Source organism: Mesoplodon bidens, assembly GCF_964165515.1.
Source record: "Mesoplodon bidens genome assembly, chromosome: 19".
NCBI classification, from domain to species: Eukaryota; Metazoa; Chordata; class Mammalia; order Artiodactyla; family Ziphiidae; genus Mesoplodon; species Mesoplodon bidens.
The window spans coordinates 51,979,931-51,985,930 of record NC_138179.1 but is presented as its reverse complement, the minus strand read 5'-3'; the positions used below and the strand labels follow the sequence as shown (position 1 = coordinate 51,985,930).

The following is a 6,000-nucleotide window of genomic DNA, read 5'->3' as shown; positions in this document are numbered from 1 at the left end:
TGGGGCTGGGTTCCCTCCCTGTTGGTTGTTTGACCTAAGGTGACTGAACACTGGAGCCTACCCGGGCTCTTTGGTGGGGATAATGGCAGACTCTGGGAGGGCTCACGCCAAGGAGTACTTCCCAGAACTTCTGCTGCCAGTGTCCTTGTCCTCTTGGTGAGACACAGCCACACCCCGCCTCTGCGGGAGACCCTCCAACACCAGCAGGTAGCCCTGGTTCAGTCCTATGGGGTCATTGCTCCTTCCGCCGGGTCCCGACGCACACACTACTTTGTGTGTGCCCTCCAAGAGTGGAGTCTCTGTTTCCCCCAGTCCTGTTGAAGTCCTGCAGTCAAATCCCACTAGCCTTCAAAGTCTGATTCTCTAGGAATTCCTCCTCCCACTGCTGTACCCCTGGGTTGGGAAGCCTGATGTGGAGCTCAGAGCCTTCACTCCAGTGGGTGGACTTCTGTGGTATAAGCGTTCTCCAGTTTGTGAGTCACCCACCCAGCAGTTATGGGATTTGATTTTACTGTGATTGTGCCCCTCCTACCATCTCATTGTGGCTTCTCCTTTGTCTCTGGATGTGGGGTATCCTCCTTGGTGAGTTCCAGTGTCTTCCTGTGGATGACTACTCAGCAGTTAGTTGTGATTCCGGTGTTCTCGCAAGATGGAGTGAGAGCACATCCTTCTACTTCGCCATCTTAATCTCTCAGGTTTTGTTATTTTAATGGCTTGAATATAAGACTGCTTTTTTTTTTTTTTTTTTTTTTTGCGGTACGGGGGCCTCTCACTGTTGTGGCCTCTCCCGTTGCAGAGCACAGGCTCCGGACGCGCAGGCTCAGCAGCCATGGCTCACGGGCCCAGCCGCTCCGCGGCATGTGGGATCTTCCCGGATTGGGGCACGGACCCATGTCCCCTGCATTGGCAGGCGGACTCTCAACCACTGCGCCACCAGGGAAGCCCTATAAGACTGCTTTTACAGACTACTGATATGTAGCTCCAAGTGAAAATAGTGAATCATAAGGAGGTTCCAATTCTGTTGTGGCTGATGGATTCTCAAATGGCAGAAGAGAGTGTTGACAGAGAAGGGGGACTCGTTTCAGCCCTCACACTTGGCTTTCTTGCAGGCTGGAAGAGAATCATCATCTACTTCTGATGTCCAAGATTTCTTCACCGTGAAAATAATTCCAAAAGCAGTTTTTCTAGTTTCTCCCTCCATGCAGAAGCACCGCTTGGCAGTTGGTGGACACTGCAGCCTTGGTGTCACTTTCCAACAGCCCAAACAGCAACTGTAAGTTTGCCACATCGTATGGGCCTCTTATTTCTAAAGGCCTTTCAGCAGCACTAGATAGAATTACATTCTTTCCTTTGCAGACCTTCATCAAATTGAGGGCGTTGGAAATTGTGTACCTTCTCACTGTGGAGTCTTTGACAGGGAGGCTATAGACAAGTTCAAAGCCCACACCTCACTCAATTGCCACTTTCATAGGGGGTCTTTTGAAGTAAAATGGTAACTTCTCTGTCACACTTATGCAGACTAAATCCACATCTAAATGTTTACAAACAATATGAAAAAGTTTTTCTGTCTTCAAAAAACTGCAACGATATCATACAGCCGGACTCTTGAAGAAGTTGCTCTCAAAACATTGCAGTGAGATGGATCTGAAACAATAATTGTCAGTCTAGTTAAAATCTTAATTGGTTTTGATTTTCCCTGTACAATTGGCAAAGTTGTAAAGAGTTCAGAAACAGCTACTGGTTTTTCAATTTCCTGTTTCTTTTCCTTAAATTCAACAACATGATTGATGGTGACAACTGAATAGCCCAGGTGAGTGGCATTCTCCACGAGCCAGTGCAGCGCCTTCAGGTCGGAACCCTCCCACAGGTCCAAATCCGCCAACGCTGCCATGCCTAAAGAGCTTAATGTTGAATCAGACATTTCATAAAGGCAACATTTCTAACTTTGAAGGAAGCCATGATGCTCTGACTGATTTAACTCTTAGTTGAAATTTATTTTTATTTTTTAACTTTTAGTTATTTATTTTTTTATGGCTGCGTTGGGTCCTTGTTGCTGCGTGTGGGCTTTCTCTAGTTGTGGCGAGCGGGGGCTACCCTTTGTCGCAGTGTGCCAGCTTTTCATTGTGGTGGTTTCTCCTGTTGTGGAGCATGGGCTCTAGGCATGCGGGCTTCAGTAGTTGTGGCTCGCGGGTTCTAGAGTGCAGGCTCAGTAGTTGCGGCGCACGGACTTAGTTGCTCCGTGGCATGTGGGATCTTCCCGGACCAGGGCTTGAACGCGTGTCCCCTGCATTGGCAGGTGGATTCTTAACCACTGCACCACCAGGGAAGCCCAAATTTTATTTTTATTTTTGATGGAGACTTGAGCAAGAAAAAGGAATAGCAAGAAGCGAAATGGTTGAAAAATGAAGTGAATGAAATGACCTGGCATTAGTTAGCCCTGGGAAGTGTATAGTGAGAGGAAAATCAGTTGATTCTCACTTTATTTCTGTAAATAATGAGAGTGTCTTGTCATAAGGGCTCCCCTGGGACAGGAAGTTGTTTCTCTCTTGCTTGAAAGTGGCAAGCAGGGCTGTGTGTCCTTCATTCAGAACTTCTTGAGAATCTATTACAATAGGTCTGATGCTGTGAAAGACAATGGGGCTCAGAGATGGCCAAGACACTCCATGATGCCAAGGAGGCTGTAGCCTAGTTGGAGAAGCTGATTAATGTCAGTAATTGTAAATCAGTCAGTGTAAGTGTTAATGAAAAGTTCAGGATATAGAGGAGAGATTCCCAAGTACAACTGGGTGAAAGGGAATTATTAGATGTTACCTGGTGGTGGCCACATGCCAGTGCAGTGCCCAACCAGCCAGGCAACCCGAAGGGACGTGGGGGACAGCCAGTGCATCCTGAGAATGCAGTAATGAGTGACTTGTGGGCAAGTCACATACTATAAAGCTGAGAATTAATTCATTTATTCCACAAATATTTATTCAGTGCCTACTATGAGTGTGACATTGTTCTAAGTCATAAGGATACTTCAGCGAGCAAAACAGACACAAATTTCTGTTTATGGAGCTTCATTCTAGCTAGAATTGTATCTAGAGGGATTGTATTGTATCAATCAATTGTATTGATACATCCAATTGTATCAGTGCATCTAGAGGGATATAGACAAGAGCCATATACGTAAATTATAAGATAATGTGATATAATTCTACTAGGAAGGTGAAGAAGTGGGGACTGGGGGTCTCAGGTTGTATAAGAATCCTATATCATCTTCCACAATAGGAATTTGGGTCTTTAATATCTTAAGTTGCATAATCAAGAAATAGCAGTACAAGCATGTTCTTTAGAAATGTACAGGTTAATACCAGAAACAGTTAAAAGATTTTGGAGAGGAAGATTCAGGAGTGGGGAGACCAGGGACTGCTATTGTTTAGTATGAGTCTTGTAGGATATTTGATGTTCTACACATTAATTCATTCATTCACTCACTCATTCATTCATTCATTTAGTCACAATATTTATAAATACTTTAAGTGTGTGCCAGACCTTGTTGTAGGCACTGGGGATACAGCAGTAAGCACCCCCCCAAAAAAACAGAAAAAAAAACCCCTAAGTTTCTGCCCTCATGGAAATTAAATTCAGAGGAGGGTGCCGGAGGTGAAGAGAGCATGTCAGAGGATGATCCATGCTATGGAGACAAATGAAGGGGCCTGGATTTAGGGTTGGTGTTGGGGACGGTGCATTTGTGTATAGAGTAATTAAGACTGGCTTCCTGGAAATGATAGTTGAATGGGGTGAGGGACCTTCCAAGGGCAAAGGTCCAGAGGTGTGAGAGTGGGTGGAGCAGCGGGTGACCCAGAGCTGGTGCTGAAGGATGGAAGGGAGAGTGGTAGGAAAGGAAGTCAGAGGTAAATGGCGATGCAGTGCAGACGGCTTTGTCTTGCAAAGACTCTGGCTTTTACTCTGTGTAATATGGGAAGCCATTGAACTTTGTAGGGTGATCCCCTATATAGTTAAAAAGAGATTTATAGACTACACATTATAAATACTGATTTTATTTTTTTCCCAATTCTTTTTTTAATTGAATGATATTTGATTTACGACGTTGTGTTAATTTCTGCTGTACAGCAAAGTGATTCAGTTATACATTCTTTTTTTAATATTTTTTTCCATTATGGTTTATCATAGGATATTGAATACAGTTCCCTGTGCTATGCAGTAGGATCTTGTTGTTTATCCATTCTGTATGTAATAGCTTACATCTGCTAACCCCAACCTCCCACTCCATCCCTCCCCCAACCATCTTCCCCTTGATAAATACTGACTTTAAATTAACAGAATAGAAAATATACTACTTTTTCAAATGTATACTTTTCATTATAATCATTATTTGAGAGGAGGAAAGTAGTATCAGTGGTAACAGACACACACAGTTTTGAATTCAAAGAAATTAAATAAAAGCTAAAGAACAAATTAGTAATGATTCAGAGTGAGACCCTTAACATCTCCCAAATGGGGTCAGGAGCTTAGACTCTGGAAACCCAGGCAGAGCCTGAGCAACTGGAATTTCTTTTCATTCATGCATCCACCCAGTCCATCTAGCCTTCCATCTGCCCCTCTGGTCACTAGAAATTACGATACTTAGTGTCATCCAGGTACAAATATGAGTAAGCCTCTTCTCCCCTCGAGGATTCACAGCCTAGGCAGAGAGGCTAGCTTAGGGCTTGCAGGTGGATGTATATGGAAGCACCTGGCGAGAGTGGAAAATAGGTGGGGCATGGAACACACAACAGTATATTGTGCAACAGATGCCATCTGGCAGAGATGGTATTCTCATCACAACAGAGTGGTACTTGGTACTGGAGCAACTTTCACACTCCCTAGAAAAATGCCTTTTGAGGCTATTCACAGCCTTTGCCTTTATTCCATGATCACCAAACAATTTTCTGATATCTAGTTTAGTTTGTTGGCACATTGATCATGAGACAAAGGTGAAACAGATAATGGGAAAGCACCAACACCAACACCACTTCCACTGAAAATGAATAAGTTCAGATTTGATGGAGAAATCAAAAGCTTTGCAGACAAGCAAAAGCTAAGAGAATTCAGCACCACCAAACCAGTGCTACAACAAATGCTAAAGGAACTTCTCTAAGTGGGAAACACAAGAGAAGAAAAGGACCTACAAAAACAAACCCATAACAATTAAGAAAATGGTAATAGGAACATACATATCAATAATTACCTTAAACGTGAATGGATTAAATGCTCCAACCAAAAGGCACAGCCTCGCTGAATGGATATGAAAACAAGACCCATGTATATGCTGTCTAAAAGAGACCCACTTCAGACCTAGGGACACATACAGACTGAAAGTGAGGAAATGGAAAAAGATTTCCCGTGCAAATGGAAATCAAAAGAAAGCTGGAGTAGCAATACTCATATCAGATAAAATAAACTTTAAAATAAAGAATATTACAAGAGACAAGGAAGGACACTACATAATGATCAAGGGATCAATCCAAGAAGAAGAAATAAAAATTATAAATATATGTGCACCCAACATAGGAACACCTCAATATATAAGGCAACAGTTAACATCTATAAAAGAGGAAATTGACAGTAACACAATAATAGTGGGGGGTTTTAACACCTCACTTACACCAAGGGACAGATCATCCAAAGAGAAAATTAATAAGGAGACACAAGCTTTAAATGACACAATAGAGCAGATAGATTTAATTGATATTTATAGCACATTCCATCCAAAAACAGCAGATTACACTTTCTTCTCAAGTGTGCACGGAACATTCTCCAGGATAGATCACATCTTGGGTCACAAATCAAGCCTCAGTAAATTTAAGAAAATTGAAGTCATATCAAGCATCTTTTCTGACCACAATGCTATGAGATTAGAAATCAATTACAGGAGAAAAAAACGTAAAAAACACAAACACATGGAAGCTAAAGACAACATTACTAAATAACAAAGAGATCACTGAAGAAATCAAA

At 42.5% G+C, this 6,000-nt stretch overlaps 1 pseudogene across 1 annotated transcript; it reads right to left on the bottom strand.

Moving 5' to 3' along the window:
* Positions 1-1,035: 1,035 nt before the first annotated feature.
* Positions 1,036-2,368, bottom strand: LOC308607854 (ribonuclease P protein subunit p30-like; annotated as a pseudogene). The gene has a single exon. The product of its transcript is annotated as a ribonuclease P protein subunit p30-like (transcript).
* Positions 2,369-6,000: the final 3,632 nt, after the last annotated feature.